The 21,542-nt window shown below is 46.3% G+C and overlaps 1 protein-coding gene across 2 annotated transcripts in view; it reads right to left on the bottom strand.

Moving 5' to 3' along the window:
- Positions 1-1,363, bottom strand: part of LOC137643829 (tonsoku-like protein) — a 29,877-nt gene extending 28,514 nt beyond the window's left edge. The window contains exon 1 of one of the 2 annotated variants that reach the window (XM_068376538.1): positions 1,247-1,363. The gene's annotated coding sequence lies outside the window, so the exon portion shown is untranslated. The remainder of the gene's footprint in view (positions 1-1,246) is intronic. The other variant, XM_068376539.1, reaches the window with a different exon arrangement.
- Between the last annotated feature and the right edge of the window lie 20,179 nt (positions 1,364-21,542).

The raw sequence follows: 21,542 nt of genomic DNA, 5'->3' as shown, positions 1-21,542 counted from the left end.
TCATAATGAAGAAAACAAGATGTGTTCCTGATGTGTTTATAGGTACAGTACTTTGAACTGTTCCGATGAAAATTGGAGGAAACTCATATCTTTGAAATTTTAAAATACCAAAAGTTACAACTGAAAAATTTCATTCCACAATGGGGTTTTATTATAGTTATGAACGGAAAAAACTTTTCTACAAAACAACAGGTATTTCCTCTGGAAAAAAGTCAGTTTTCTTTGAAAATGACACTATTTTCACTAGAAATAAGCACTTAATTATCTAAAAACTAATTATCAATGGGGTTAGCGTGCACAATTTGCCAGTACAGTATATAGAAGCATGATGTTTTTCTTTAACCACAAACAAAGTGAGCGCACGGCGGAGCAAAAACCATTGGATTTCTAAAAAAATATCCCCCTTCTTAGACTGTCTGACTGTCTACTGGGGTTTCGGTTTATTTGCTGCTGAAATGAAAGTCAGTCTGTGAAAGCACTTTATTTACTACACGAAAGACTATTTTTTCTGCTCAAAATGTTGTTCCCTCCGTAACTATAACTTTACCTAAAATTGAAACACAAAAATATTGCTTAACACAAGGTTTCCCCCCTAACCTAACCTAGGGGCTACTTCCTTACCTACTCCACCTTCCGGGGATGGTCCCGCCCCCCTGCAACTCCACTTAGACTGTTTTATCCTTAACTTACCTTAGATGAATTCTCAATCCTGTCTGCTTTCCATGCAGCTTCACTCCTGGCAAGGTAATATTAAATCATAATATTCCATAAACCGTAAAACTAGCTTCACAATATCATATTTTATGCAAAGATGAATTGATATAACCTACGGTAGGATAATAGTCTCTGAGCCTTTGTATATCAGCGGTCAGTTCCTCCCATTTGGATTAAAATTGACATCACCTAACCTAAATTTTCCAGCCTAACCTAACCTACAAGCCGTGTCCTTACCTACTTACCTAACAGGGGGGGGGACGCTAACGCCCCCCTTCCACTGCTGTATTCTTAGTTAGCCGTAATCATAAATACAGGTGGCCGCTATCATACATACACCCCATTAGAGTATTTATTTGTAACAACATCCCTAGTATAATACATCTACGGTAAAATATGCTTATAAAAGAAATAACCAGACGATAAGAGATTATAGGACTATAAGAGATTGCAGAGATTATGGGAGGTAAACAAACTATTGCTTTACTTACATAGCCTGATATATAAGTTTAAAAAGTATTAAATTACTTACTATAATAAGTTGATTGCCATGTATTGGTATTTCGACGGTCAATAAATATAGATGGAATTCCGGATATCATTTGAGGTTTCGGAAGTTTCGCGGGTTTTGGCGAATAATAGTAATCTGTTTGTAGTAGTAATCAAAGGGAATATCTTTTAAACGTCTCTCTAAGTTTTCTGTGTTGTGGTACCTGACCAATTTCTCTGGAGATTCATACAAGTTTCAGTGGATTATTCAATTGAGATATTAATCAGTTTATATTCTTAATATATTATATATACATATATATATATATATATATATATATATATATATATATGTATATATATATATATATATATATATATATATATATATATATATATATATATATATATATATATATATATATGCATATATATATATATATATATATATATATATATATATATATATATATATTATATATATATATATATGTGTGTATATATATATATATATATATATATATATATATATATATATATATATATATATATATATATATATATATATATATATATATATACATATATATATAAATATATATATAAAGTTTTATAATTTTCATTTAGTTTCTGGGATTTTCATGTGATTTGTTAAACCTCTTTGTAATACTCACCCTTATATCTACCATCATTTCCCATAATAATTTTGTTTGAATTGCTCTCCCTCTCTACAATACCAGAAAATATTGATACTCGAGAATCGACCCACATTAAAAAACGGATTTTGAGCGAAGCAAAAAATCTATTTTTGGGTGAGATAGCCATGGCGTCCTGATGGAAGGTTCCTGTTTGGTAGCTTCCTTGGGTATAAGACTACTAAGATATTCCCAGAGAATTTAACCACAGGTTATCACAGAATTCTAACTTCTGGAGCGAGTATCTCAAAGGTTTCCCTTTAAGACATCGTAATACAACAGGGGACACGCATGTCTGAACGTGCCACATAGCTATCTCCACCCCGAACAGAGTTAATGCTTCGGTGTGTAAGGACTGAGAATAGCTGGGAGCCGTTCCACAGCTAATCTCACTCGTGGCTACTACTGATACTCGAGACGTAAACAAACGGACGCCATTGCTCTAATGACGTCACGCGCGTCTTTATCCTGGCGCCAGTTGCTGCCCATCACCATGATACAATTGTGTAGGGTGGGAACAAACTGAACGAAGTAGTAGGGAGGGTCCATCAGGACGCCATGGCTATCTCACCCAAAAATAGATTTTTTGCTTCGCTCAAAATCTGTTTTTTGGGCTCAAGCCATGGCGTCCTGATGGAAGAGTACCAGAGAATCAATGTATCGTGGTAGATTTTCCCCCAGAGTTAAGTGCCTAGGCATTGACAAAACAGCAAAGTAATCTTAGGTAAGAACCATAGGAACGAAGTATCCTGCCCCCCATTGGTAGGAAGTTCCCATGGGCTATGCCGACGTCAAAGTGGTATTGAAGGGCTATTCATCTTGACAGAAGAACTTTTAAGAACTTAGAGATGAAGCAGAATGTTTGATATTTGTATAGGAACATTCTGAAGTAGGCCAGTGGTGGTTGGGCACTGTGTACAGAGTTCATCTCCTGATTATCAGAAGTAAGTATTCGTGTAGGAACCTTACTGAGACAAGGTGAATATAATTTAGGATTAGACATCTTAAATTCTTCATGACCATAAGAAAGGAGGAATAAATAAAACTATGACAGTATGTATTTCATAGTAAGTAGGAGCTGAAAGAGACGCATAAGTAATAAAATAGAAATTTTATTTCACAATGCAGAAATTAAATAATTTACAGCAAAAGTAAAGTTCATTTACAGTAATAATAATGTACATAGAAATAAAGGCTTGCTCTTGAATCTGAAAAGGAATTTCAGGATTAGTAGGTACTCGTTCTCGAGGAACGCAAGTCTTTAAACAACACATCATGCTCAAGGCATGCGGCACTTGTGTGACACTATGACATTTCACCTGGGATAAGAACAGTTATAAAAGCACTAAGTGTTTTTAGACATCACTATGAATCACTCGAGGGTCAACATAGGCACCCGAAGAGTTAGAGTCCCAAGTAACTCACTGTTCTACGCAGAGTTAGGTGCAGGTTTCATAACACTACCTGCGGCTACCACAAAATGTTTGATTTCGTGCACTTGTTTCGCATAATGTTTAAAGAAAACTCGCGAGGACTTCCAGCCCGTAAAGTTTTTAAGGCTCTCAAAGTCCATGCTCTGAAAGAAGTTCAGAGAAGATGCCACTTTTCTAGGATCATGACCAGCGGGTGTACTGTTCGGATCCGCTCTGCGAATGAAGTAGGTGATTTTCGCTCTTAATTGTTTCAGTGACAGGTCGCTGCCCGATGTTTCTCCTTTGAAGAGTTGGCCTCCACCAAAGTTCGAAGTTCTGCGAAGATAGACCTTGAGACTCTCTACTGGACATAGAGAGACATCCTCCTTCAGGGGGCATATTCTCCAAGGGCCCCATCTTTTGGTGGGTAATTCATTTTTGGCGAGAAACGTCGGATCAGGGGAGAGGGTCACTTCTCCTGAATCAGCAAACAGGATGTGTCCCTCTTCTCTTGATAATGCCACTATTTCGCTGACTCGAGCTCCCGAGGCGAGAGCAAATAAAAATATAACTTTCTGAGTCAGATCCTTGAGGGGGCATGAATCATTGTCCAAGTTGGAGGCGAAATGGAGCACCTTGTCTAGTGACCAGGAGATCGGTTTCGGAGGGGGTGCTGGGCGTAGGCGAGCACATGCTTTCGGCAGTTTGTTAAAGATGTCGTTGGACAGGTCAATTTGGAAAGCATATAGAATTGGTCTAGTCAAAGCCGATTTGCAGGTTGAAATCGTATTGGCTGCTAATCCTTGTCCATGAAGGTGAATGAAGAAGGACATACAGAAATCAATGGTGATTTCTTTAGGATTTTTTGCTTTAACAAAGGAGACCCATTTCCTCCAGGATGATTCATATTGCCGTCTCGTGGATTCGGTCTTGTATTCCTCTAGGAAGTCTAGACTTTTCTTCGAGATCCCAAACCTCTTCTTTGCGGCAAGGGAGAGAAAATCATGAGATGAAGGTCCTTGATTTTCGATGATGAAGCGAAGACAGTCGACTTCTGTACTTGTTGAGAGAGAACTGGGCCCGGGAGAGGGATCAGCTTGGGCTGCAGCTCCAGGACCAGGGGGGTACCAGTTGCTCCGGGGCCACTTGGGAGCCACTAGGGCCGCTGTCCCTTTGAAGGTTCTCAGTTTGGAGAGGACTTTCAACAGAAGGTTGGTGGGAGGGAACAGGTATATCTTCGACCATCTGTTCCAGTCCAGTGACATGGCGTCCACCGCTTCTGCTTTGGGGTCCTCGTACGGGGCTACGTACAGAGGAAGTTGATTGTTGTCGCTCGTTGCAAAGAGATCTATCTGAAGTTCTGGGACTTGATGAGAGATGAAGGAGAATGATCTTGCGTCTAGAGACCATTCCGACTCTATCGGGTTTGTCCGAGATAGAGCATCCGCTGTCACGTTGCGGAATCCTTGTAGGTGAACTGCAGACAGGTGCCACTTCTTCTTCTCCGCCAGACGGAAGATTGGGAGAAGCACCTGATTTATCTGGGGCGATCTTGAGCCTTGGCGATTGAGACAACGAACTACCACCGAGTTGTCTAGGGTTAGACGGATGTGGATCGAGGGCGGCGGGGATAACTTCTTCAGAGTAAGAAGGACCGCCATGGCCTCCAAGATGTTTATGTGGAACGTCTTGAATAGTGGAGACCAGGTCCCTTGAGCTTGTTTCAGGTGGGAGTGACCTCCCCAGCCCTCCAGTGAGGCATCCGTGTGGATGTTGAGTGATGGAGGAGGGTGTTGGAGAGGAATGGACCTTTTCAGGGCCTTTGCTTCCGACCACGGCTTTAGGAGGCGTCGAAGTCTGTTTGGAAGCCGTCTCTTGAGGTCTCTTCGAGCGATGGATGCCGATCGTCTCCAGACTCCCGCGGCATCCTTTAGCTGTGCACGAAGCACTGGGTTTGTCACTGAGGCGAATTGTAGAGAGCCTAGAACTCGTTCCTGCTGTCGTCTTGAAATGCGTTTGGATTTCAGTAGTCGCTTGACAGACCCTGCTATTTCCTTCCTTTTCTTCTGGGGGATGGAAAGGCGGTGTGACTGAAGATTCCAGTGGATTCCCAGCCACTGAAACTTCTGAGCCGGAGAGAGGCGAGATTTCTTCTCGTTGATCTTGAATCCCAGGTGTTCTAGGTACTGGGTAACTTCGTCGCAAGACTTTGTACACTCTTCGGGCGATGGAGCCCAGACTAGCCAGTCGTCGAGGTAGGCCATCACCTGGACGTTTCTTAGGCGGAGCTGTTGTACTATGGCATCCGCCAGCTTTGTGAAGATCCGAGGGGCCACATTGAGGCCGAATGGCATGGCCCGGAAGGCGTAGCTTTTTCTTTGGAGTCGAAATCCTAGGTAGGAGGAAGCGTGATGGTTCATTGGAATGTGCCAATAGGCATCCGCCAGGTCTATAGAGACCGTGTAGGAACCTTGAGGCAGAAGGGTCCTTATTTGTTGAAGCGTCAGCATCTTGAATTTGTTGTTCTCTATGAACTTGTTGAGGGGGGATAAGTCCAGAATGACTCTGAGCTTGTCTGAGTCCTTCTTGGGAACGCAAAACAGTCTCCCTTGGAACCTGGTGGACTTTACCTTCCTTATCACCTTCTTGTTCAAGAGGTCTAGAACATATTCTTCCAGAATGGGGGTCGATTGTTGAAAGAACCGCTGGAAGATTGGGGGTGGTTGCACCCAACTCCAGCCTAGACCGTTCTTGATGATGCTGTGTGCCCAAGGATCGAAGGTCCAACGATCCTGGAATTGGCGGAGTCTTCCTCCCACCGGAAGCACTTCATTGCTTCTGGTGTCCCGAGGACTTGTTGCCTCGGCCGCTAGCTCCCTTTCCTCCTCTACCTCTGGAGGGACGACGAGAGGCGTCTCTGCTTGCACCCCTGGACGAGCCTCTACCTCTGGCATGAAAGGTAGTGGATGGCTGCTCAAAGGCAGGGGTGAAGACCGGTGACTGTGACAACACCGGTTGGGGGACCAATTGAAAGGTCTGTTGTGGTTGGGCAACCACTTGGGAGGTAGCGGGTCCCGGAAACTGACGTCGTTGTTGACGTTGCTGGGGTTTTGGCTTCTGAGGTTTCCTCTTAGGCTGAGGTCCATCGTCCTGAGAGGTTTTCCTTTTTCTGGAAATGCCCCACTTGTGGAGAAGGTTCCTATTCTCCGTGGCGGCTCTGTCAGTTATTTCCTTGACAAGGTCAGAAGGAAACAGGTGCTTTCCCCAGATGTTGGAGGAAATCAGCCTCCGGGGTTCGTGTTTCACGGTGGCACCGACAAACACGAATTCACGACAGGCTCTACGAGCCTTTATGAAATGGTACAAGTCCTTCATTACTGTAAGTAAGTGGGATTTGGCTAGTACCATGTAGTGATCAGGTACTCTTGTGTCACAGGCCATAACTTCAAGTTGGACTTGATGAGAAAGAGATGCCGCAAGCCTCTCCTTCGTGTCTTGTTCCCGGCGAAGGAGGTGATCATTGAGCTTAGGGAGGTCCTCATTAAACTGACGTCCGGCGACGTCAGGATCGAGCCTACCCACGACGAAAGTATGTTGAACATCTTTCCATTGTCTAGTGTCAGGGGGTGTCACGATGGAGAAGGGTCTGCACTCCTCCAGTGCAGGGCAGGGTTTTCCTTCTTCCGCCGCTTTAAGGCATGCAGCCAAGGCCTTTTCCAAAAAGGGAAGGATCGCAGTGTCAGGTGCGACATATGTAGGATGCTTCTTGCTCAAGGCAGGAAGCTTAGAGCAGGTAAAGCCCCTGCTCTTAAATGCGGAGGCTAGCATAGCCTGGGCCTTTGCGAGATCGAACACTATCTCTTCTTTAGGTTCGGTCTCCTCCTTCGAGGCAGGTTCGGAACGAAGCCGGACGTAACAGTCCGGGTAGGCCTCGAAGCTTGGGAAGAACTCCACATCTTCCAACGGGACCGTGCCGATCTTGTCACTAACAAAGATCCTGCCGGTCGCAATAACCATATGCTCTGCATACCTCCACGGGTTGGCATGAGAGCAAGCTGGGAGATCCTTGACCGAAATCTTCTTCGGGTCTCTGGATCCAATCATAGACCTGATGGACTCCTGGTTCTCCTTCAGTCTGTCGTCCATGACAGCTCTAATCAGTCGGATCAGTTCTTGGGTAGAAGAGGAAGGATCCGGGGTCGAGGAGGTAGACGGAATGGACATTTCCGTCGGTGTAGGAGTAGGCGGAGGGATGGACGAGGGAGTAGCTCCAAGCTCCGACTCGGTGTATTCCACCTTGTCTTCGTCCTCTTCGGCTCCTTGAGCCATAAGCGTCTTCTCCGTGTCTTCCGAGACGTCTGAGATCTGTTCATCATCCTCGGAATCTAAACGACACTCGTGCATGGACTGAGCCATGACCACATCAGGTTCCACCGTAATTTGGACAGTGGGGATTGCTTCTTTTGGAACCACTGAGTCAGGGGAGGCCTTAGGGAACAACAGGGACCTCAGTTCTTCGGTGGCCAGGTACGGTCCAGTAGCATTTCTCTGAAAACCACGCACCCACTTGCGCAGCTTTTCACGAGCAATGTCTCTAACCTCCGCTGAGGGAGGGTTATGGAAGGCCTCAACTAGGTAGGCCTGGCAGACCGTACATTCCAGTGGATTCCAGAACTTCAAATCCCCTTTCTTGTCTGCACAAGGGGCGTGAGTCCTGCACGCCGTATGTCCGTAAAACTGCGAGCGTTTCACAGCGCAGAAGGCGAAGTCACACTTCATCTGCTCCTCCTGTGGAAGAAAGAGAAAATGAGTATGGGGGAGTCATAGGAATGGCTCTTAAGCTAAGTTAATATTAATCATTAATTTTAACTTAAAGAAGGTGTGATGCATAGAGAATGAAACAGTAAAGGAGAACACGCTCCATGCATCTCGCCCGGCTGGTTACCATAGGCTTGGTCCTGGGATAATCCAAATGACCGAGATCATTGGATATAGTTTCCTAGGATTCCCATTATATTGGAACTCCATGGAAAGCCAAGGACAAGGTTGGGATCGAATTCATTCGGTTCCCAGTTAAGAGCCAGAAGGCCTCATTAGGGGTAACTGCTTCTGGCAACCAGCCGCGCTAAGATGCACATAGCATGCTGGAATTAGAAGAATGCAAAGAGACAGCATGATCACTAATAGAGCAGTACTAGGTACTGATCTTAAAAGCAAAGCAGCTTATCTATTTGCAATGTAGGGCTATCTTAGTCTTATGATAGCTACAGAGAGGGGGTGCAAGTATTCTTGACGCCTCCGGGGCATCCGGCAAGCCGCCGGCATGCCGGAGCTCGCTCCAGCATAGATTCTGGCACTAGAACAGACAATTTTCAAAGTCAGTTAGATACCAGGATGGCGGCCGCCGGCACAACGGCGGCACGCCGGCAGGGAGCGGCGGCTCCGGCAGCCGGAGGATGCCAGGTTGGTGACTGGGGTAAGGATGGTACAGGTAGTATCGGGTTGCCGGCAGTATATGCCGGCACTCCGGAGATCGACCGGCAAGCGGACGATTAGATAGGAGTAGGAGAGCCGCCGGTAGTAGCCGGCGGCAGCCGGCAGTCCCTCGGTACACGGGGGGCTGGCGGCAAGGGTAGGGAAGTCACCAAGAGGGAGGCAGGTATTGCCGACAGTAGAGGCGGCAAGAGACCGGCACCCGGATAGATAGAGAGACAGGGGGAGGGGGGAAAGGATGCAGGAAGTACCGTCAGGGTTCCAGACATCCCTCCCCCTCCCTGAGGGGGTGTACCCATGATAGAGACAGGCTCTAGCATCCATAAGCAGGGGTCACTAGGGACCGGGAGCAGGTAGCCCAAGGGAGGACTAGGGAACACCCAAGAGGGGGGGGGGGAGACTCCCCTATGCAGAGCTACACTAGTAACTAACCTTATAGGACACTATGAAGGTATATGTACCAGAGCGGACAGCACAGGGAAGCTCGGGTAGCCCTACTCATCCACCCTAAGGAGGATTTGTAGGACAGGGGACAGATGAGTATAAACTAACCTAAGCATAGGCTAGGCTATACAAGAGATAGGTGGGGAGGGAGAAGAGAGAGGTCTTCCCAGGAAGGGTTTCTGTACCAGAGCGGCCACTAAGGGAAGGGAGGACACTCCCTAACCTAAGATTAGGCTGATCGGCTAAAACGGTGCAAGAGTACAGTTTCAGCATGGAACAGAGAAACCTTCCTAACCCGACCTAGAGCAGGGCTAAAAGTCCTGAACTAGGCAAGGAAGAAGACGTATCGCTATCGCAGGAAAGTCATAGACTATCCTAGCCATAGAGGTAGGCTAGCCTAACCTCACTCTCAGACGCAATCCTAAAGGGGGTTCATTCCTTTAGGGAGGACTGAGAGGCGATATAAATACTCTATTAGACAATTAATCCCTTTACTCAGAAAAGGGATCAAGGCTAAATAGAGGGAGTGCCAAGGCAGGGGATGAAGGAAGCATATAGGGGTCCTAAGGTTAGGTTAGGCTAGAAAGAATCACTGACTAGCCTATCCCCTATATGGTCCCTGAAGGCGAAAACATTTGCATCACTAGTCAAAAGTATTGTAAAATAATAATGCCACTATCTTCATAACTTAGTCTAGGATCACTAATAAATCATGCATGAACACTTGTATGTAGGCTCCTGGCCTGGGGGCTATAGTAGCCGACTGGTATGAGGTCAATCGATGACCGATAGCGAGCGTTTAAACACGATATAAAAGTTCCTAGCTATGAAGACTAAATAAACTAATGTATTCGATTAGTATATAATGCCGGAAGCGTTGTTGTGGCTAACTAAATAAGACATGCAAAACAACAACGACGCCATAAAATGGCGGGTCCGGTAGAGGCACAGCTCTGCCACAAAACATCAATTATTTCGCGAAATAATATTTACTTTACGGCCAGAGCTTAATTAAACAATACTGGAACCTTGTACTCAACTTTCCAGAAGAAGGCGAGGCTGAAGGTAACGACATAGCGAAGATGCAAAGCGATAAAGTTAACACAAGGGAAAATCCGTCTAAGTAGGGCAGCTACTAAACAAAGGATAAAGACGCGCGTGACGTCATTAGAGCAATGGCGTCCGTTTGTTTACGTCTCGAGTATCAGTAGTAGCCACGAGTGAGATTAGCTGTGGAACGGCTCCCAGCTATTCTCAGTCCTTACACACCGAAGCATTAACTCTGTTCGGGGTGGAGATAGCTATGTGGCACGTTCAGACATGCGTGTCCCCTGTTGTATTACGATGTCTTAAAGGGAAACCTTTGAGATACTCGCTCCAGAAGTTAGAATTCTGTGATAACCTGTGGTTAAATTCTCTGGGAATATCTTAGTAGTCTTATACCCAAGGAAGCTACCAAACAGGAACCTTCCATCAGGACGCCATGGCTTGAGCCCAAAAATATAATTAACATAGAATTTAAATCTTAATGTATATTTCATTTATTATTCAAATTTGTTTATACATACTTCAGTATATGTATGTCACAAACTTTGGTTACAGCTTGTGGTCAAATAAAAAGTTGTAAAGAAGCCGATCTATCTATAGGTTTACGATTTAATCTTGTAATTACATGAAATGATGCATTACGGTTGTTAAGGATTCTTTGAACGGAAGTTAGAATGCTGATGAAAATTTCATACAGATGATAGGTTGGCCTGAGCTTAAAAAAAACAAGGATATTTTTCTTTTCAAGATATACTGAAACTAAAGAATTTCACAACATTGTAGATTATAAGTCTCAATAAAAGTTCCACTTTATCAAGGATGAAATAAATGGAGCATAGTGTGCCACACACGTATTACACGCTCGTACACTAACGATATTTCAGTTTTTTGTATATTATTATTATCGCTCCCCCCTCCTTGCACTGATAACTTATTTATGCCTGTATGTGCTTGTATCAGTCTGTTTGATGTTTTTGTGACCTTTCACTGAAACTTATCATAAAAGCACTCTGTCTGCTGAAATAAGGTTAATTGCAATTACGGCGTCTCAGTTACCACGTAAGTGGTGCATCTGCACAATAGTAACCTAAAGTGCTCTCTCATAACCCTCCCTCCTTAAAATATAGAATCATGACTTATTGACCCAATTTGGCATTCCTAAATTAAGTTTTGTTTTTTTATTCAATCTTCTCTACATAACTGCCAATTTTTAAATAACCCTTTAATTATACAGTTTTTATTGGTTTTGTCAGTTTCAAGGACAATGCTAAAAACGGATTTTGAGCGAAGCGAAAAATCTATTTTTGGGTGAGATAGCCATGGCGTCCTGATGGAAGGATCCTTTTTGGTAGCTTCCTTGGGTAATCACTACTAGGATTTTCCCAGAGAATTAAACCACAGGTTATCACAGAATTCTAACTTCTGGAGCGAGTATCCTAAGGGTTTCCCCTTAAGACATCGTGAATCAACAGGGGACACGCATGTATAAACGTGCCACATAGCTATCTGCACCCCATATAGAGTTAACGCTTCAATATGGCGGACAGGGAGTGGCTGGGAGCTGAGCCGCAGCCAATCTAGACGTGGCGATATCGGTACTCGCGATGTAAACAGACGGACGCCATTGCTTTTGATGACGTCACGTCCGTCCTCATTCCGAAAGTCTGGAGCTCGCTCATCACCATGATACAGCGGCGCAGGGCGGGACCTGATAACAGACAGGGTGGGTCCATCAGGACGCCATGGCTATCTCACCCAAAAATAGATTTTTCGCTTCGCTCAAAATCCGTTTTTTGGGCTCAAGCCATGGCGTCCTGATGGAAGAGTACCAGAGAATTAGTGTATCGTGGTAGACTTTTTCCCTTTTATAAGTGAGTGCTAAAACATTGAGCCGAAAGCATAGTGGTCTATACTAGAGCTACCGTGAGGCAGTTGCCTTCCTGCCCCCCTGGCATGGAAGTCCCCACGGGCTATGCTGAGATCAAAGTGGTCATGGGAAGGCTATTCATATAGGCTGAAGGAACAATGAGATCCATAAGATAAGTCAGAGCGATTTGGTATTCGCGTCGAAACAAACTTGAAGAAGTGGTGGTTGTACACTTCGTGCATGGAGTTGACTCATCTTCATAATTGAGTAAGTATTCGCTAAGGAAACTTACTTGCTCTATATAAATAAATGCCCGGAGTAAATCCTGGCATTTTCCTTAACCAAGAATAAAGGGTAATAAAACTATGACAATTAGTATATTTCATAGTAAGAAAGGAGCAAGGGAGACGCACAAGTAATAAAATAGACATTTTATTATATAATTGCAGGTAAATCAATACATGTCATGCAATAATTAGTAAAAAACATTTACATTGATAAAAATGTACATAGTCATAAAGGCGTGCTCTTGAGTCTGAAAGGGAAGAATCAAGTATTAGTAGGCACTCGTTCTACGGAACGTTAGTCTTTATGTAACACACGTCATGCACGTGGCATGTAGCACTCATATGGTAATCTACTATGACATTTCACCTGAGGTAAGAACAGTTAAAGAAAACACAAGGTGGTTTCTGCTTCACTACGTATCACTTGAGGGTCAACATAGGCACCCGACGAGTTAGAGTCCCTAATAACTCACTGTTCTAAGCAGAGTTCAGAGCAGGTTTCATAACACTACCTGCGGCTACCACAAAATGTTTCACTTCGTGCACTTGTTTCGCATAATGTTTAAAGAAAACACGCGAGGATTTCCAGCCTGTATAGTTCTTGAGGCTTTCGAAATCCATACTCTGAAAGAAATTCAGAGACGAAGCGACTTTCCTAGGATCATGACCAGCGGGTGTACTGTCTGGATCCGCTCTGCGAATGAAGTAGGTGATTTTTGCTCTCAATTGTTTCAGTGACAGGTCGCTGCCCGATGTTTCTCCTTTGAAGAGTTGGCCTCCACCAAAGTTTGAAGTTCTATGAAGATAGACCTTAAGGCTCTCTACTGGACATAGAGAGGCATCTTCCTTCAAGGGGCATATCCTCCACGGGCCCCATCGTTTGGTAGGTAATTCGTTCTTTGCGAGAAACGTCGGATCAGGGAAGAGGGAGAGGTCTCCTGAATCGTTGAAAACGATATGTCCCTCTTCTCTAGATAGTGCCACTATTTCGCTGACTCGGGCTCCCGAAGCTAGAGCGAAGAGAAATATAACTTTCTGAGTCAGGTCCTTGAGAGGGCATGAATCATTGTCCAAGTTGGAGGCGAAGTGGAGAACTTTGTCTAGAGACCAAGTGATTGGTCTCGGGGGAGGTGCCGGTCGTAAACGGGCACAGGCCTTCGGTAGTTTGTTGAAGATGTCGCTAGACAGATCTATTTGGAAGGCGTATGACAAAGGTCTAGTCAAGGCCGATTTGCAAGTAGAAATCGTGTTGGCTGCCAAGCCTTGTCCATGAAGGTGAATGAAGAAGGACATGCAAAAATCTATGGTGATTTTCGAGGGGTTCTTTGCCTTGACGAAGGAGACCCATTTCCTCCAAGACGATTCGTATTGCCTTCTCGTGGATTCGGTCTTGTATTCCTCGAGGAAGTCTAGACTCTTCTTCGAAATCCCAAACCTTTTCTTAGCGGCTAGGGTGAGAAAATCATGAGATGAAGGTCCTTGATTTTCGATGATGAAGCGAAGACAGTCGACTTCTGTATTTGCTGGGAGAGAACTGGGTCCGGGAGGGGGATCAGCGTTGGCTGCATCTCCAGGATCAAGGGGTACCACTTGGGAGCCACTAGAGCTGCTGTCCCTTTGAAGGTTCTCAATTTGGAGAGGACTTTCAGCAGAAGATTGGTGGGAGGGAACAGGTAAATCTTGGCCCATCTGTTCCAATCCAAGGTCATGGCGTCCACCGCTTCCGCTTTGGGGTCCTCGTACGGGGCTACATATCGAGGAAGTTGATGGTTGTCGCTCGTTGCGAAGAGGTCGATCTGGAGTTCTGGGACTCTGTGAGAGATGAAGGAGAATGATCTTGCGTCTAGAGACCATTCCGACTCTATCGGGTTTGTCCGAGATAGAGCATCCGCTGTCACATTGCGGAATCCTTGTAGGTGAACTGCAGACAGGTGCCATTTCTTCCTTTCTGCCAGACGGAAGATTGTCAGGAGCACCTGATTTATCTTGGGCGATCTTGAGCCCTGGCGATTGAGACAACGCACTACCACAGAGCTGTCCAGGGTCAGGCGAATGTGTATCGACGGGGGCGGGGAGAGTTTCTTCAGCGTCAGAAGAACCGCCATGGCCTCCAAGATGTTGATGTGAAACGTCTTGAATAGGGGAGACCAAGTGCCTTGAGCCTGTTTTTGGTGGGAGTGACCTCCCCAACCCTCCAACGAAGCGTCCGTATGGATGTTGAGAGATGGAGGTGGGTGTTGGAGAGGAAGGGACCTTTTTAGGGCCCTCGCTTCTGACCACGGCTTTAGAAGAAGTCGAAGTCTGCTTGGGAGCCGTCTCTTGAGGTCTCTTCGAGCGATGGATGCGGAACGTCTCCAGACTCCCGCTGCATCCTTTAGCTGTGCACGGAGCACTGGGTTTGTGATCGAGGCGAACTGTAGAGAGCCTAGAACTTGTTCCTGCTGGCGTCTCGAGATCCGTTTGGATTTTAACAGTCGCTTGACAGACCCTGCTATTTCCTTCCTTTTCTTTGCTGGAATGGAAAGGCGGTGTGACTGAAGATTCCAGTGGATGCCTAACCATTGGAACTTCTGAGCTGGAGATAGGCGAGACTTTTTCGCGTTTATCTGGAATCCCAGGTGTTCGAGAAACTGGGTAACTTTTCTGCAGGATTCTATACAATCCTCGGGCGAGGGCGCCCACACTAGCCAGTCGTCGAGGTAGGCCATCACCTGGACGTTTCGGATGCGGAGCTGTTGTACTACTGCGTCCGCTAGCTTTGTGAATATCCGAGGGGCCACGTTGAGTCCGAAGGGCATGGCCCGGAAGGCATAGCTTTTCCGTTGGAGTCGGAATCCTAGGTAGGAGGAAGCGTGATGGTTCATTGGTATGTGCCAGTATGCGTCCGCCAGGTCTATCGAGACCGTGAAAGACCCTCGAGGCAGGAGGGTTCTGATCTGTTGAAGAGTCAGCATCTTGAACTTGTTGTTCGATATGAATACGTTGAGGGGGGATAAGTCCAGAATGACTCTGAGTCTGTCTGAGTCTTTCTTGGGAACACAAAACAGTCTCCCTTGGAACCTTGTGGACTTCACCCTTCTTATCACCTTCTTGTTCAAGAGGTCTAGCACATATTCTTCCAGGAGGGGGGTTGAACGTTGGAAGAATTGCTGGAAGGTTGGGGGTGGTTGCGCCCAGCTCCAGCCCAGACCTTTCTTGATGATGCTGTGTGCCCAGGAGTCGAAGGTCCAGCGATCCTGGAAGTGGCGGAGTCTTCCTCCCACTGGAAGCACTTCATTGCTTCTGGGGTCCCGAGGACTTGCTGCCTCGGCCGCTAGCTCCCTGTCCTCCTCTGCCTCTGGAGGGCCGGCGAGAGGAATCTCTGCCGGAACCCCTGCCTGAGCTTCTACCCTTGGGACGAAAGGTAGTGGAGTGCTGCTCGAAGGCGGGGTTGAAGGCCGGTGATGAGGACAAAACCGGCTGTGGGACCAACTGAAAGGTCTGTGGCAGCTGAGCGGCCACTTGGGGAGTAGCGGGTGCCGGAAACTGACGTCTGTGCTGACGTTGCTGGGGTCTATGCTTCGACTGCTTCCTCTTAGGCTGAGGACCGTCATCCTGAGAGGGCTTTCTCTTCCTAGACATGCCCCATTTGTTGAGAAGGTTCCTGTTCTCAGATGCGGCCTTGTCTGTGATCTCTTTCACTAGATCAGACGGGAAGAGGTACTTGCCCCAGATGTTGGAGGCAATTAGTTTCCGGGGTTCGTGTCTGACAGTGGCACTGGAGAACACGAATTCTCTGCAGGCTCTACGAGCTCGCATGAAATGGTACAGATCCTTGACTAAGGTTGCCATATGAGATTTGGCAAGGACCATGTAATGGTCAGGGACTCTGGTGTCACCAGCCATTACGTCCATCTGGACCTGGAGAGTGAGAGATGCTGCCAGCCTCTCCTTCGTTTCCTGTTCCCTACGAAGGAGGTGTTCGTTTAGCTTGGGGAGGTCCTCATTAAACTGACGTCCAGCAACGTCAGGATCTAGTTTGCCCATCACGAAGGTGTGTTGCACATCCTTCCAGTGTTTGGTGTCGGGCGGGGTGGCTGCAGAGAAAGGTCTGCATTCCTCCAATGCAGGGCAGGATTTCCCTTCTTCTACAGCCTTAAGGCAGGCAGCGAAGGCCTTTTCCGTGAAGGGTATCACCACTTCATCGGGCGCAACGTAGGTGGGGTACTTCTTGCTCAGAGCCGGAAGTCCAGAGCAGGTAAAGCCTCTGCTCTTAAGCGCTTTGGCAAGCATAGCCTGGGCCTTCGAGAGATCGAACACTATTTTCTCCTTCGGTTCGGTCTCTTCCTTTGAGGATGGTTCTGAACGTAGACGGACGTAACAGTCCGGATACGCCTCAAAGCGGGGGAAGAACTCCACTTCTTCCAGGGGTATGGAACCGATCTTATCGCTGACGAAGATCTTGTCATCAGCGATGACCATATGCTCGGCGAACCGCCACGGATTGTCGCTCGAGTATGCGGGGAGGTCCTTGATGGAGATTTTGCGAGATTCCTTGGAACCTCCCATCGACCGAATGATCTTGTGAGTTTCTTGGAGCTTCTGCTCCATCACGGATTCAATGAGCCGAATCATATCCTGTGCCGTAGGTAGAGGAGTTGTGGTGGAGGACGTAGACGGGAGAGACACTTCCGTCGGTGTAGGAGTAGGAGGGGGGATGGAGGGAGGGGCATCCTCCTTATCGGACTCGGTATATACTACCCGGTCCTCTTCTTCATCGTCCTCCCCTTCACCCTGGGCCATAAGGGTTTTCTCGGTGTCCTCCGAGATCTCTGACATGTGTTCATCATGTTCTGAATCCAGGTGACAATCATTCATGGACTGAGCCATGACAGTATCAGGTTCCACTGTGATCTGGACGACGGGGATCTGTTCGACTGGGACCACTGAGTCTGGTGAGGCCTTTGGGAACAGCAAAGACCTCATTTCTTCTGTGGCTAGGTATGGTCCAGTGGCGTTCTTTTGAAAGCCACGTACCCACTTGCGTAGGTTGTCCCGAGCAGTGTCCCGAATCTCCGCTGAGGGAGGATCATAGAATGCTTTCTGTAGGCATTCTTGGCAGACCGAACAGGTGGTGGGGCCCCAGTACTTGAGATCCCCTCTCTTGTGAGCACAAGGGGCGTGTGTCCTACACGCCGTGTGTCCATAGAAGTGTGGCCGACGGACCGCGCAGAAGTCGTGGTCACACTTGACGTACTCCTCCTGTAAAAGAAAGAGACGATGAGTATTGTAGAGTCATAATATGGCTCGTATATAAAGTTAATTATTAACAAGTTAATATTAACATAAGTTAATTGTGATGCACAGAAGGGTGGGTGAAAGGAGACAGACGCATGCCTCGTGTAACCCGCCCGGCTGGTTGCCGTAGCATCAGACAGTCCCAGGTGGCCGTAGGCCTCCATGGAAGGTGTCTTGATAATGGGAATTCCATTTAGAATTACCATATTATAGACTAGGCTTGAAATCTTATCAAGAAGTCTGGAGATCATGAGATCCTAGTAAGGTTCCGGCAACCAGACGTGCCAATTACACGTAGCGTGCTGGAAAGATGAAACACGCAAGAAGACAGAGTGAAAACTGAACAAAGTGTACGATTCCGTATCAGTTTGTCTGCGTTAACAAACCGTCTAGGTGCGGTTTTTAGGAGCTATCGCTAGTAAAGATAGCTGAGGGAAGGGGTGCAAGGCATCTTGCCGCCTCCGGACGGGTCCGGCCTACCCCCGGCACGCCGGAAGCCGCTCGAGCAGAGTTTCTGGCATTCAAGAATGATCATACTATGGTCAAAAGAAGCCAGGGTGGCGGCAGCCGGTAGCGGCGGCCGCCGGCAAGGAGCGGCGGTTCCGGCAGCCGGAGGCAGTCGGAGGGTGACAGGGGTAAGGATAAGGGAGCATAGCCGGGGCCGGGGGCCGGCTGCTAGTGCCGGCACTCCGGGAGGGGTCGGCAGTGTGCCGAGGCTATGAGGGAATGGAGAGGCCACGGCGGTAAGCCAGCGGCCGGCGGCGATCCCCCGGCACTCGGGGGAAGGCGGCAAGGATAAGGAAGTCACCCGTAGCGGCGGTAATGCCGGGGTAGAGGCGGCAAGGGACAAGCACCAAAAGATGGAGGTGGGATGGCAAGGTTGTATAAGCCCAGTCAAGACACCTCTGGAAAAGGTACCACCATGATAGAGGTGAATCTATCATCCTAAGCAGGGGCCGCAAGGGCCGGGGGCTAAGGCAGTCCAAGAGAGGACAGGGTGTACCCAAAGAAGGGGTGGAGACTCTTCATGTCGACCAATGATAACTGACTCCATAGCACTATGGAAGGTCTATGTATCAGAGCGGACAACACTGGGAGCACCACGGGGTCCAGCACTCCAGCCTAGGGTGGAGTGTAGGACAGGGGACATATGAAACCTAATCTACTGGTAGGTTAGGCTAGGCAAGAGATAGGTTGGGGGGGGGAAAAGGGTCTTCTTATAAGAAAGGATGGGTTATGTACCAGAGCGGCCACCTAGGAAGGGAGATGCTCACCCTAACCTATAGTAGGTGGACTAACTGAAAAAACGGTGCACGCGTATATTTCAGCAAGGTACATAAACCAGCCCTCCCAACCTAACCTGGATTAGGGTTGTTAGACCCTAATCAAGGAAGGGAGAAGACGTATCGCAAGGAAAAGGTCAGGGACCGATTCAGCTTAAAGGAGGTGGTCCTACCTTTAAGGCCCGCGACACTAAGGGAGGGGTCATTCCCTTAGGTGGGGAGGCGATACAGTACTCTGAGGAGTCTTGTCCTATCACATGTAATAGGGTACAAGATTACCAGAGGGAAGCCCTAGGGCTAGGGATGAAGAGAGCATATAGGGGTCCTATCATAAGGTTAGGTTAGCAAGGCACTCAAGATAACCTACCCCCTATATGGTCCCTGAAGGCGAAAAAACACTTGCATCACTGTCAATGGTATTGTAAAATAATGCCAAAATCTTCATAACTAACACTAGGATCACTGAAATATCATGCATTAACACTGGTATAGGCTCACTGGCCTAGGGGCTAAACAAAGCCTACTGGTATGGGGTCAGCGAAGACCCTAACTAAAGCGTCAAAAACACGATAAAAGTTCCTAGCTATGAAGACTAAATAACTAATAGCGCTGATTAGTGATTTATATACCGGTAAGGCTGTTGCGGCTAACTAAATAAGGCATGCAAGCAACAGCAGCGTCATAAAATGGCGCTGACCGGTCTGGCAAAGCTCTGCCACAAATATGCAAATATCTCGAAAAGTAAGATTTACTTTAAGGCCAGAGCTTATTTAAACAATACTTAAACCTTTGTACTCAACTTTCCAGAAGAAGGTGAAGCTGAAGGTTGAGACATAGCGAGGATGCAAGTAGATAAAGTCGCACAAAGGGAAAAATACGTCCAATCGAGCGAGCTACTAGCAAAGGAATGAGGACGGACGTGACGTCATCAAAAGCAATGGCGTCCGTCTGTTTACATCGCGAGTACCGATATCGCCACGTCTAGATTGGCTGCGGCTCAGCTCCCAGCCACTCCCTGTCCGCCATATTGAAGCGTTAACTCTATATGGGGTGCAGATAGCTATGTGGCACGTTTATACATGCGTGTCCCCTGTTGATTCACGATGTCTTAAGGGGAAACCCTTAGGATACTCGCTCCAGAAGTTAGAATTCTGTGATAACCTGTGGTTTAATTCTCTGGGAAAATCCTAGTAGTGATTACCCAAGGAAGCTACCAAAAAGGATCCTTCCATCAGGACGCCATGGCTTGAGCCCAAAAAGATAAATTTTCAGTCTCAAGCTGACTCTTCCCAAATATTTTCCAGCTCAACCAACTTGACTTGACAATCTAAAATCATATTACCTTACAAATCAATTTTTCTTTTTCTTTGTATGCTGATGTACCTGGCTCCTTTTTAACAGGGTCAGCATACAAAACATTAATTTTTTTACAAATTTCGCTAATAGCTTCTCATTGATCCATATGAAAAGCAAGCTCTCATGATTATCTAGAACATGTAGCTGTCTTATAAATCAGCAACTTGCTCCCTCCTAGTTTACCTTATTCTCACCCAATACCATCAATTTTACCTTTCTACCTCTTTAGCTTTATTTTTTGTTGTAACTGTAGTTTGCCTACACTTGCACATTGGGACCCAGTAGTAGGTTGGCCAAGGAACCAGCCACTCGTTGGGATACTATCGCTGGAGTTATTTGGTTCTTTAACTGGCTCGATAGTACTACATTATTACCCTCCTTTGTTATGGCTCATTTTTCCTTTTCCTACACATACTGTACACCAAATAGTCGGGCCTATTCTTTACACATACACCTGACAACTCTAGGATAACTAAAAAATTCTTCTTTACTTAAGGGGTTAACCACTGCACAATAATTCTTCAGTGGCTACTTTCCTCTTGGTATGGGTAGAAAAGACTCTTTAGCTATGGTAAGCAGCTCTTCTAGGAGGACACTCCAAAATCAAACAATTTTTCTCTAATCCTAGGTAGTACAATAAGGCAAACTATGTTCCCATATTTCCTTTCTTCACAAATTTATTTCCTTTGCAGTAACTCTTGGGCTTATAGAATCTTTTTCCATCTAGGGTTGTAACTTAGCTAGTAATAATAACAATAATATAAATAATAATAGTAATAATTAATAATAATAATGATAGTCCTGGGTCATATGGCCAAAATTCCATAAATCCAGAGCTGCACCCTTTTATTCATGCATTAGCAAGGTGTCTGTCATATGGGCCTCTTATCATAGCAATAAAACTTTCTTCTCCTTGGGGACCTTCAACTCCCACTGATACAGGACTTGGTCTAACACCTCTTTGTATAAAAACATAACTTTTATTATGTAATACGGATTGTATTTATAAATTAGGACAGCTCTGGGGCATGGAAGACCATTCAGCATCCAAGTGTAACCGAGGGAAAATCCTGCTACTGTGTGATGAAGTAAAAGTTCAAAGAGGCTGGACAAGCTTATTTAACATATAAATTTACACGATTGTAATTTTAAGTAATTCTGTTAGTGGCCGATTAGCA

The sequence above is a fragment of the Palaemon carinicauda genome, chromosome 7 (genome assembly GCF_036898095.1).
Source record: "Palaemon carinicauda isolate YSFRI2023 chromosome 7, ASM3689809v2, whole genome shotgun sequence".
In the NCBI taxonomy this organism is placed as follows: domain Eukaryota; kingdom Metazoa; phylum Arthropoda; class Malacostraca; order Decapoda; family Palaemonidae; genus Palaemon; species Palaemon carinicauda.
This window is presented reverse-complemented; position numbering and strand designations above follow the sequence as displayed.